The sequence below is a fragment of the Lichenostomus cassidix genome, chromosome 3, assembly GCF_008360975.1.
Source record: "Lichenostomus cassidix isolate B80296 chromosome 3, HeHo_3.0, whole genome shotgun sequence".
NCBI lineage: Eukaryota > Metazoa > Chordata > Aves > Passeriformes > Meliphagidae > Lichenostomus > Lichenostomus cassidix.
In genome coordinates this window covers 9,734,188-9,746,457 of record NC_139483.1, presented here as the reverse complement: position 1 = coordinate 9,746,457, position 12,270 = coordinate 9,734,188, and the positions used below count along the sequence as shown (strand labels likewise).

The following is a 12,270-nucleotide window of genomic DNA, read 5'->3' as shown; positions in this document are numbered from 1 at the left end:
CTGCTTGTTAAGGTTAAGACACCCCTGGAGGCACCTGCAGATGGACTCAGCAACATTTTTATTCTGCTTTTCTTGGATCGATATCAGTCAGCTCTTCAGGTAGTTGCCTGGATATATTTTGTTTTGTTTTTATTTGCAGTGAAAGACCTGCCTCTCTTTGACCAGAAAGACAATTTCATGTCACCTGGGAGCAGATGGGGCCTCTGAGAGCCCCATCAGGCTCAGCTGCTGGTGGTCTGTGATGTGCACCAGTCCCTCCAACTGCATATGGAGATTCCATTTGCTTTAAGAGCACTTCACATCGTCCCAGGGTATTTTAAGACTGGGTCAGTGTAAAGTGGCTTTTGTATTAAGGAGTATCAGGCCCAGGGATTTTGTAACTCCACTTAGTGCAATTCTCATAATCAGCTTGAAGTCTCTAATTAGCTGCAGTAATGACTCAGCCCTGCAGACAAAGCTTGAAGGTGAAGGGTGACATGCTAGAGTTGCTCTCTTATCTGGGAAAGGCTGAGATGTATTGTGCCTTCTCTAAAAGGAGAGTTGAGCAGCTAAGAAATTTACCCTCTCCCCAGGTTTCATTAAAGGCATTAAAAGCCATTTGATATGTTCAAAAGCCATATCCACCACTCTTCTGATCAGATCAGGAGTCTCTCCAAATGAGCTTTAAAAGATCCAATTGCCCATCATTTGGGCTTCCTGGAGGGCACCTGTTCCATCATCCTCCCAGATCCATCAGGTGAGGCCTGGGTTTGTTCAGGACCATGGTTTTCCCCGGGGAATTGTGGTGCCTGGAGCGCAGTGGGTGATCTCTCTGGCTGAATCCAGCTCCAGGCTGGTCCACAGAGAAGTGGCTTGGGAGGAAAAATGGCTCCATTCTGGGCAAATTTAATTAAAGCCTGACAAGAGAAAGGAGGAAGTTCTTGACAAAGGGGACTATGAAATTTGAAAGGAAAGCTGCTTTGCCAGCTCTCGTTGAGTGAATAGCTGCTGGAGTTTCTTGGGTCCCCATAAATGGCTATAATTTGCTTTTCAACAGCTTCTACTAATGGTTTTGCAGAAGTATCTCATTAAAGTTTATGGGAGCTTCTAATCTTCCAGGACTCTAAAAAATGCAGAAGTTGCTCTGTGCCTTCAGATGAATTCGTGAGCTGATCTCATCAAACTTCCATCTCCGGAAAAAAGTCCTGTGCTTATTTCCTGACAAGCTGTCATGTTTTCAGCTCTGTGGCTTTGTGTCCCCACTTCCCAGACAGTCAGACGAAATCTGCTGCCTCAACACACAGCAGGAGAGACCCAAGAAGCTACAGCCCGACCCTGGAGGAGTCAGCCACTTGAGAATTCAGGATTTTAATGCCTGCTGCAAGGTTCTCTGCTGCTGGGCAGGCAAAAAAATTGTCTGTGGCAGCAAGGGTGCTGCTGTGCCCAGCCCTGCAGTGCAGGCATTGCAGCCTTGATCCTGCAGCACCACGTGGAGCATGTAGGGCTGTGTGGGGCTGCTGGGGGTGGTGAGGGCTGCAGGCACTCTCTGTCTATAAATACCGGCTGGGATAACTGCATTCCTCATGGGAGGCCCCTAAAAGAGGGGTCCTGGGCAGGCAGGGGCACGGCGTGGGGCTCCAGCAGCCCTGCAGGCTGCCTTACCCAGCTCTTGCTTTGCCATGCCAGCTTTTGGGATGTCTCTCCCTCAGGGATGAGCTCTCCAAAGGGTCTGGGATGTGGATTTTTGCATGCTGGGGGCCCACAGCACCCCACTGCACTCCTGGGGGTTCGGAGCCACCTGTGGGCAGGGAGAGGTGGCTGTGACAGAGAGGGTGGTGTCTCTGCAGCTGGAGGCAGGGTTTGGTCATGCCATGCATGGAGCACAGCCACCTCAGCAGAGACACTGGGACAGAGGGCAAGGAGCACAGCTGGCACCTGGGCTGGGCTGGGTAGAGTTGCCACGAGCTGAGGAGCTGCTGGGATGGGGAGCAGCCCCTTGAGCTCAAAGCTCAGCAGGAGCAGCACCAAGGAAAAATGCCCTGCAGAGGTAGTTAGCACCTGCCAGTTCAACCTCTTGCATGGCTATTTAACTTTCTGATTTCTTGATTTTTTTAGCCTATTTCCCTTTGCAAGAAAAAAATGCCTTTTTTTTTTTTTCTTAACTTTCTTTTCAGTCCCAGTTTCCTGAAGGGGCAGAATGACAAATGCTGCCTCAAAACCCAGTGTGGTGGAGCATGGATGAGAGATGCCAAAGCTTGGGTGAGCTTGGTCATATTATACATATAGCTGTATTTACATCTACATACAGAGCATTTTCAGCTGCTGCCTGGCCCAGCACTGGGTCAAACCTGTGTTGCTGACAAAGCCAACAGCATTGTCCCCTCACCGCCACACAGTGGAACGTGGCCCAGCACGTTGGCCATCACATTAAATCAACTTGTTGCTTTCCTCATTTGAGCCTTCCAACTGGCAACACCGCAGCTCCCGTGGCATGCCCTCCCTAACAAACAGCTTTGCAAACTTTCCTACTGAAAGCTGCAGGGTTTGGCTCCTCAGTGCCATTTGTATTCAGCGAGAGCCCCTTGCTCCAGCCAGCTCCTCGCGCCCTGCGATGCGGCGGTGCCATCGCTGTCTCTGCACAGCCTGAACTTGGCAGCATGTCAGGTCGTTTCCCACAGCTATGGATAAAGCTCGGGGACCCTGCCTGTATTGTGGAGCTAGTTCTCCATCAGGACAGCCAAACTCCTGTGAAAGCCTCTTCGCTCAAGCAGAGAGCCTTTATTGCCTTTGATAAGATCGTAAAATATTTCTGGCTGTTTCTGGATTTCTCCAGCAAAGACATGTAGCAGAAGATTAAACTCATTTGTGTTTTACTCCCTAGCTTAACACAACCAGGGTAAAAAAAAAAACGGGGGGAAAGTGCTCTTGGACAGGCCAGGTGTGGTTTAGGTGAGGTGAAAAGGCTGGCTTTGAGGCGCCCACCTTCATATAGAATCACAGAATCACAGATTGGAAAAGATCTCTGAGGTCATTGAGTCCAACCGTTAAATATTTCTGATGGAATTTGATCAGAACCCAGCTGCAGAATAGGAAATGCTGTTGTTGATAAGGCAAAATACAGCTCTTAGAGCACATGGCATGACATGCTCCTGGTAAGAAGCACAGCCCAAAGAAGTAGAGGCACCCCAGGTATTTTGTTCTTCAGTAGCTGTGGCTCTCTGCTGCCTGGTCTGAGGCTGTTTGCTCAGGCTGCTCACTGGCCTCATCTGCTCATTCAGAGAACTGGTTTCCTATCCTGACCTCTATTTCCGAGGTGCTGAGCAATGATCTTTAGGAACCACTCATTGTGCTTCCCTTGACAAGGGTTTTTTTGGGACAAGGATCTTCTGGGCTCAGTGCTTGCCAACCCCAGTGGAAACTTGACCAAGACTGAATGTTTTAGAACCCCTCCTCTGTTAAAATGCATCCAGGACAGAAGGGTCTGGCTTTATGTTTGAGATGTTTCATCCTTCATGGCTGCTCTCCAAGCACAATTTCACTGCTGGGTAAGAAGCTCAGCCAGGACCTTGAGATTTAGCCCTGATTGTTACCCCAGCAAATACAGCCTCTGTAAGGACTTCCCAGCCAACACCCACTCCTCTGTTTGGGCAATGGAATGGGCTTCTACGAGCTGCCAGAGGTCTGCAGCAGCCAGATGAGTAAGGCCAGCCTGAGAGCACTGAATCCTGCCAGGAGGACTCAAGCTGCAGCCCAGGGCTCATCTGTGCCTGGGTGGTTTTAGTGCCTCTTGCTCACACACTGTGTCAGGCAGCAAGTCACTCTGGGTGCTGCAAGGAAACCAAAACATGTGCAGAAGGATCACTCACTTCGGCTGCTGTAGGAAATGTCACCGTGTGGCAAGTGATTAATGGGACAAGTATGGCACCACTCCCCTCTGAGGCTCCTCCAGCAGTGCTGATGGCCTCCCAGGATGTGATGCTGCCTGACAAAGAGGATACAGATGTCATCCCCTCCCTTGCTGCCCCAGACAGCATGGTAGGGACTCACAAGCCTTGGAGTCACTAGTTTTGATCAAGAAAAGGGAAATCCCTGCTGCCATGTCCTCTCAAGATGTTTTGAGGTGCAGCCATGGCTCAGTTTCACCCATTTTTCTGGAGACCTCCTGGATGGCTTTGGTTTGGAGAAGAGACTGGTTCTGTGGCATGAGGCTGCTCACTTGCTCCTCTCCAGGTGTTTTCTCTGCCACCACAGCCTGGAGCACCAGGATAGACCATGGCTGCCCTTGGGAAGCCTTCACTGAAGGCATGGGTTGTACTTCATCAAGCATGTCCTCAGAAATGGATAAAACATTAAATATGTGTCACAATTAACAGATCCATTATTCAACATTCACAGAACAGCACTGGGGGCAAAATTCAACCCCCTCCACCCCGAGCTTGGTTGGAAAGGATGGCAGCTGATAGTGCACAGAGAGGATTTATGCTGCCACCAGCAAAGCCTAAACAGCTGTGTGGTCATCCAGAAGCATCTGAAATTCTGACTTTGCCACCAAAACAGGATTATGATGGCAAGATCATAGAATCCCAGAACAGCTGGCATTGGAAGGGACCTTAAAGTTCCAAACCCCCTCTCATTGGGCAGGGACACTGATGTGCAGTGATGTGGACAGTAGAAATAATTTGTTTTCTGATGTTTCATCTGGCTTGTCCATGACTATTTAGTAGTATGAAGAAAACATTTAGCAGGGGTTCCAGCTGAAGCCTTTTTGTCTCTCTCTGAGGATGGGAAGTGAACATGGGCTTCCATAAAAAGATTTACTAAGCAGGAGAATCTGTGAAACAGGTTTTTTCAGCACAGGTGGAGATGGGAAGTCCAGTGTGGAGCAGGTAAGGACTAAAGGCATGAAATCCACCCATTTCCATCGGAGAAGGGGTAAAAATTCAGATCAGGCTTTGTGTGGAGTCACTGTCCTACTACAAATGTCCTTGAGAGCATTTCCAAGGGGTTCAAGGAGCTTGCCTGGCAGTGGATGACTTGGCTAGAACATGGGAGAGGTGAAAAATATGTCCATTTGTGGCAATAAATACATGATCTTTTCCTTTCTATTACAGACTGTATTTTCAGAGAATGCACCCAAAATGAGCAGGTCCAAAATTAAACCAAAATGAAGGCACCAGGTCATTGATAACATGATAACTCTATGGCTTGAAATGTGTTAGCACCTGGCATTTCCTGCCTTCCTCCAAAGGGATGTGGGGGTCCAACAGGACCATACTTTCTTTGCAGATTTCTCCCAGGGGCAGGAGAACCTCATGGAGCCACAGCTCCAGGCTTGAGGCCATCCTGAATTTGGTCCAGCAAGAGCCTGCCAAATCCCATGAGGATGTCTCATTCCTGCTCTGTGGAACTGCTGCAGTGTGACCTCAGGAAGGTGGCATTCACACCATGTGCTGTCTGTGAGCAGCAGCTGTGGAGAGGCGTTTGGCTGTCGGGAAGCCTTGCCTTGCTGATGAAGTTTTGGGATGCAGCAGCTTCAGTTGTGGTTTTCCATTGGATCTTCCCAATCCTGTCACCCCAGCCTGCAGCCCACTGACACAAAGCAAAGCAGTGAGTCCCATTTGTTCCTGCCTGGCTCCCTCAGAGCCAGCACTGAGGATGTGGCACAGGTGACAACCTGGAGTTCACCACTGGCCCTTTGGGCTGCTCCACCCTCAGTGACTTTGGCAGCACCACCATGAAGGGATAAACTCCTGCCAGTCGAACCTCAGAAAAGATCTGGTGGCCTTGAGAGGTTTTTACATGCTTGAGAGCCGGTGATATTTTGTTCCTGACTCCAGCACTGGTGTGTGCAATCCTGCACGTGCCAGGGAAGGAGGCTGGCAGTCTGCCAGTAAGGGGCACAACCATTGCAAGAAATAAAATGGAAATGAATTTATTTTATGCATTTCGGGGGCGAGGGGAAAGGATCACAGGGACACACTGGGCTTGGTTTTCTGGTTTTGCAGTGTTGCTGGACTAGGAGTTGGCTGGAGAGCACCATTCCCTATCTGGGACAAGCTCTGTTGTGATGCTGCATGTGGGCTTGTGAGCACAGGTTTCATTTTTCCCTCAGAAACCAACTGGTTGAGTAACTGTGCAAGCAAAAATATTCAGAAATGTGGTGAATAGGAAAGAAAAAAAAGTCATCTCTCTGGAGGGGCCATTGGTGGGAAGAGAGTTTTGCAAAGCTGGGGCTGCTGCAGAAGCCTGGGCATGGTCCCAGCACATGGGAGGGAAGGGCTGCTGGACAAACACAGCATTGAACGATGCCAGTAGGTCTTTCCTGTGCATTTCTGTTCCTTGTTTGCCTCAGGGATTAATGTGTGCGTGTGTGTTAACAAACTCAGCAGAAGTTAGAAGGAAGCTCAGATTTTGTTTTGTTCTTGTTTTTTCCTCTTTATATTTGATAGCATGTGGTTAATACAGAATTGCAGGTGGAAGAAATAGATAGAGAGGTAGTTGTTAAGTAAGTATGCAGCCAAAGTATTTTTTGTTATGGGTGGGTATAGTAGATGCACATTTTTAGTACAGATAAATTTACTGTTCTAATTTGTGGTTAAATGACCCTATAACTAAGGATTAACCCTCTCTTTCACCTTAAGCTTCTGCTGCTGTACAACTCCATGAGAATATTATGTATTTCCCTTCTCATTCAGAGTCTTATGTTACCTTAATTAACCTTCCTTTAAAACTTACAATTAAATTTCAAAATAAAAACTAAAAGTCTGTGCATCTTGTTGCATGAAGCACAAACTAGTATATTCAGGCATGTGTCTCTTAGCTGCTTTAAGACATTCCCTATTGTCATAATCTGGGATTTTGTATTAAGAATTGTCAGTAGTCTAAATTCCTCCCACATGGTTGAGAACAGGCGCTTTCCAGAGAGGAGACCAGACAACTTCAGCCCTACAAATGGTCCATTGGGAACCTCACCAAGCCCAGCAAGTGCAAATGCCAGAGCAGAGATGGAGCTGGAGCCAGGCTCCTCTCAGAGTTTGCACAGAGGGCAGTGGGCACTGAGTAGAAGAAGAGAAATTTCAGTTGCATATCAAGAAGAAATGTGTTTTCCATGAGGATGATCCAACAATGGAGCCCAACGAGGCTTTGGAATATCTATCTTGGGAGATGAAAACCTTGGCCCTGAGCAACCTGATCCAGCAGGAAGAAGGATCCAGCTGGAGGAAGGGCCTTCAGAGATCCCAGCTTGAGAGAACCTTCCTGGCCTCAGTTTTTCTGCCAATCTACGACTCCTTAGGAAAACCCCATGGTTTATTGGTAGAGAAACCAGAGAAATTACAATGACTCTTTTAGTCTTGTTCCTAATCTACCTGTTTGGTGTTTTCATTGCCAGGTTCACCATGCCCCAGTGCATGTCCAGCATTTCAGACCCAATTACTGGCCGGTCAAACACCTCTTCATGCTCCGCTTGGCCCAGTGGAGTGACCTGAAAACCTCTCTCTCCTCACCTCCAGCTGCCAGGCAGGCACCTAAACCCTCCTGAGATGTTTCACAAAACCCACAGGAGGAATCACAGCAGTGCTAATCCCTAATCCTCCGGGCTGGGAAGTTTTGATGTCAGCAAGCCCAGTCAGTCTCAGTGGGGCAGCAAGGGAGTCTCATCACCCAGTGGCTGAGCTCCACTCCTTGCAGACTTCCAGGCCCACATCAGGCCTCTCAGCACCAGCATCCCAAGGTCCACCACCACGCTCCTGGTTGCAGGGAATCTGCCTGACCATGGCTGCACACCCCAGGAGGTGGATGAGGCTGGTGGTACTACAAGACTCTCCCCAGCTGGGATTGCTGGGTGGGAACACAGATGTCCATCATGGTCACTGGGTCTGAACTAGGTCCTGGATCCATCCAGAGGAGGAAGGGCAAGGCTCTCACCCTGCTGCAGGCGTAATGAGCTGTTTTTCTCCCATGTCTCCAGCGCTTGGCTTCCAGCCCCGAAAGGAAGAGCGCCGTGCCAAGAATTTCCATGGCTGTGTCCAACAGAGCAAGCTGACACCTGATTTGCTGTTAATTATAGCGGTGGGAATAGGCCCAGGGGCAAATGTGAAGGGGTGACAACCGGGTGGCGATAAGGACAAGCCTCATCTGCCGTTTGTCATAAGGGCTTGTCGGGAGGGTTTTGTTTTCCATGAAAAACCAGACTTCCAGCATGCAGAGAAGCAGCTGGCAGGGCAGGACGTGTAGAAATCCTGCTTTCCTCTCTGGCTGTCTTCCCCCCAGCACCTCCAGACCAGAGAGGGCTGCGTTGTTCCCAACACCTCCTTCCCAGCCTCACGTTTGTGAGCTGCTGTGCCACCAGGCGCTGTGAAATTCCCACAGGAAGGGAGGTAAAAGTAGACCCTGAAATATTCCACAGCTTTTGTCCAGCCTATCTGTGGATGAAATAATTGACTTGTGAGGCCTGAGCAGCTCCAACCATTCCCAGCACCACTGAACTCCCCCCCAGCCAGGAGACCCTGCCCTTGCAGCTTATGTTGTGTTCCTTGGTGGATAAATTACTATTCAGGAATGCTGCAGCTCCAAGGGGGAGCACCCAAAACCTGTAGATGGTCCCTGCTGAGGTTCTTAACAGGAAATTTTTAGGTGCAACCAGGCTTTTCTGGTTTTTATTTCTGATTCAGTGGCTTTCAGCTGTTGCCCCAAAGGTGTGCTGTGTGTCCGTGCTTTAAACATGGAAAAGAGAGAGGGAGAGAAAGAGAGGGGCATGGAACTAAAAATATTACCTTATCTTACCTTATTTAATATCATTTTACATTTTATTTTATTTTATTCCAGCATTGAACCAGGTGGAGTTGAACAATGGCTGTGCGAGCAGAGCATGGGCAGGGAGAGCCCTGTTTCCTAAAATAAAATAAAATAAAATGTGGGGTTTTATACCTTTTTAAACACTGGGGAGGGATTTCAGAGGAATGCAGGCACAGGTTTCTGCACCCCATGTTGAAGCCCTGGGGTATCACAGACCGGTGCCGCAGGGATGTTTTTTAATGATGCACTTGGAAAGCTTTGGTCTGTTTGATGCTATTAAACTCATTAATGCTTTACGTCCTCCCCGGCTGATGCCCGAGCATGGATTGTTTGAACTCGGCTGCTCCCCAGCCCGCGGGGACAGTTGGAAGGGCTAGCGGGAGTGGGAGCAGCTTGCTGATGAGCCTCCGCTTGTGTGGGAAATGCTGCGAATGGGTGTTGGTCAGGAAACAAAGCTCCGGAGCAACCGGGAATGTGTCGGGCAGGGCGGCTGCTGCACTCCCTGGACAAACAGGAGCTCAGGTGCACCGTGTGCCTCACCCAAGGGGGCCCGGAGGTTGACTTTTACTGCTGCCCAGTCACTCGCTGACTTCTTCAGCCAAAATAAAAAAGGAAAAATTAAAAGAAAAATTACAATATATAACTATATATATCATACAGGTTTTATAGACTGTGTAAATACATGTATCCATAATATAAATGTATACAAATATACACAAGTCTATAAGTAATAAATATTTATATTATATACACACATACATCCTTAGGGATCCATGTAGGTTTGCTGGATGCCTAGATGCACCTGGAATTATATGCATATAATATAAATTCCTGGATTTACAAATATATATTTATATTGTAGATAATATTGTAAATACATATTTAGATAACATAGAAAAATGTATAATATGTGTATAATATGCATAAGATATAGAAATAATATACACATATTACTACATACATATATATTATCACACATATTTATTATTACATATATACATGCTACAATATATTATGTAAATGTATTATGTATCAATATAATATGCATATTATACATAAATCTATATTTATACTATATATCACTATTATATATACAATTAACAGAGATATGGCCATAAAACAGCTGTGTCACTATTTATATTATTTGGACAACAACAACAACAAAGTTTTTTCTATTCTTCCCTAGTCAGTAAATTAAAATGTTCACACCTTGGCTTTCCATCTGCCTCCTGGCCATATTTCTTTGGCATTTGCACTGTCTTTTCCCCATAAACACCCAGATTTCCATTATCTGCTCACCCTGCTCAGCTCAAACAAGTCAGTTAATTGGCAATAAACGAAGTGGCTGAAAATCAGAGGAGAGAGGGAAAATAAATGTCCTCAGTGTGAAACTGAATAAGGAAAGCTAAGGAAGAAATAAACGAGTGAGATGAAAGGTTGATGCTGGGTATTCAGAAGGACTTTTCCAGCTCCCCTTGTCACCACCCATTTGCAAGCCAGGAGTTAGCCCATCCAAACACAACTGCCCCAGCCAAAAACTGCCAGTGCTGAGCCAAAACTGGGATGGGGAGAAGGGCTGGAGTAAAGGGAGGGACAGGACCAGTGCTTTTGGCAGCGTATTGCATTGGTGTAAGCATCTCAGCCGATGAAACCCAAGGAAATCACTGCTACTGTAGTTATTTATGAGGCATATTTACGAGGTAGTTTATTTATGAGGCATAAAACCAGGCATTTGGTTTGAGTTTGGTGCCTTTGTTACTTTGTGTTCCTGGAAGATGCTGAACCCCCAGGCTGAGATGGTGATATCAGGCATGAAGGGAGCAAAGGCTTATTTTCATTTGGGGCATTTAGACCTCTCTTTGCCATTCCTGTGCCTATTTAACCCAAAATGTTGGTGCAGGTAGATGGGCTGCCAGGATGCTGCTCCCTGCACATCCCTGGTTGGCATTTTGGGAGCAGTGACACCAGGAGGCTGCACGAGCAGCTTGCCTGTGTCCTGTGAGATAAACCTCTCCCTCAGTTTAGTCTAGCTCAAGAGCTTCACCAGAATTTGCTGGTTTTGGATGGGTTGGTTCTGGTTACCTCCACCCTCAGTGACAGTCTTGATCATGCCCTTCTTTCCATGAAACAAAGTATAGGAGGGAGAGTTTTTCCCTGGATCCACCACAGTGAGACAGGTCACTGGAATTAGTTTTATTGCTGGCAGATAAATAGTTATCTCTGCTTATTACCCTGTAATTTATGCCTGTAATTATCCTTTGAAAGGTCAGCTGCACAAAAGTTGCCCCAGCCCTATCCAGAGATCACCCAGGTTGTGTTTTTGGCTTGCAGGTGTTGGATGTGGGATCATAGCAAAGCTGAGCTGTAGGAATAGAGCAACAGGTTTAAATCAAAGCATTTGAATTAACAGTGGAAGGGCAGGAGTAGGGCTGCTCTTCCATTTAAGATAACAGCAAGCTCCTTTCAGTGCCTGGAGAAAAAAATCAGGATTTTGCTGAAGTTCTGGAGTGAATCCTGGGCTTTTTCCTGGTGGATCCAGGGCAGAAAGAGCAGCATCTTCCCTGATGCCAAGAAAGCAGCATGCAGTGAGCCCTGTACTCTCTGGCAGTACAAAATGAAAAGGGATGTGCCTAGGTCCAGTGGACCTCAGTGCTTGCCACAGGCACTGCACCAGCACGGCACTGAACATGGCCATGAACCCGGGATGGAAAGCCATGGGCAGAGATGCTTTAACTCATGCTACCTCCATAAATCAGAAATACTTAAAAGAATCACAGAATCAATCAGGTTGGGAAAGCCCTCTGAGCTCATCGAGCCCAACCTGTGGCCCAACAGCACGGTGTCAGTCAGACCATGGCACTGAGTGCCACAGCCAGCCTTTCCTTCAACACCTGCAGGGACAGTGACTCCAGCACCTCCCTGGGCAGCTCATTCCAGTGTCTAATGACCCTTTCTGTGAAGAAATTCCAGCTAATGTCCAACCAAACCCCTCCGCTGGCGCAACTCAAGGCGAGGTCCCCTCATCCTGCCGCCGTTTGCCTGGGAGAGCAGCCCGAGTGCCGCCGGGCCGCAGCCTCCTGTCAGGGAGCTGTGGGGCGAGGAGGTCCCCCGAGCCTCCCGTGCTGCGGTGAGTGCATTCCCCTCCCGTGCTGCGGTCAGTGTATTTCCCTCCTGTGCTGTGCCTGCAGCAGCAGCGGGTCAGTGTATTTCCCTCCCGTGCTGCGGTGAGTGCATTCCCCTCCCGTGCTGCGGCTGCAGCAGCAGCAGCAGGTCAGTGTATTTCCCTCCCGTGCTGCGGTCAGTGCATTTCCCTCCCGTGCTGCGGCTGCAGCAGCAGCAGGTCAGTGCGTTCCCCTCCCGCCCCGCGTCCCTCCTGCCCGCACCGCACCGTGAGGACCGAGCCCCGGGCCCCGCCCACTTCCGGCGCTGGCGCGCGAGGGGCCCGCCGGGATGGGCGCGAGCGCCGCCCCGCGGCGGGGGGAGGGGCTGGGCGGG

At 48.5% G+C, this 12,270-nt stretch overlaps 1 long non-coding RNA gene across 3 annotated transcripts; it reads right to left on the bottom strand.

Annotated features, from left to right (window-relative positions):
* Window positions 1-8,776: 8,776 nt before the first annotated feature.
* LOC146439013 (uncharacterized) lies at window positions 8,777-12,258 on the bottom strand. 3 transcript variants are annotated; one of them, XR_014850633.1, is made up of 3 exons: window positions 12,164-12,258; window positions 9,985-10,120; window positions 8,777-9,367 (listed from the first exon to the last, which is right to left on the bottom strand). It is a non-coding gene; the product is annotated as an uncharacterized LOC146439013 (long non-coding RNA). The 3 variants fall into 3 exon arrangements; XR_014850632.1 differs by lacking the exon at window positions 12,164-12,258 and adding an exon at window positions 11,007-11,414; XR_014850631.1 differs by lacking the exon at window positions 12,164-12,258 and having other exon boundaries at window positions 9,985-11,414.
* Between the last annotated feature and the right edge of the window lie 12 nt (window positions 12,259-12,270).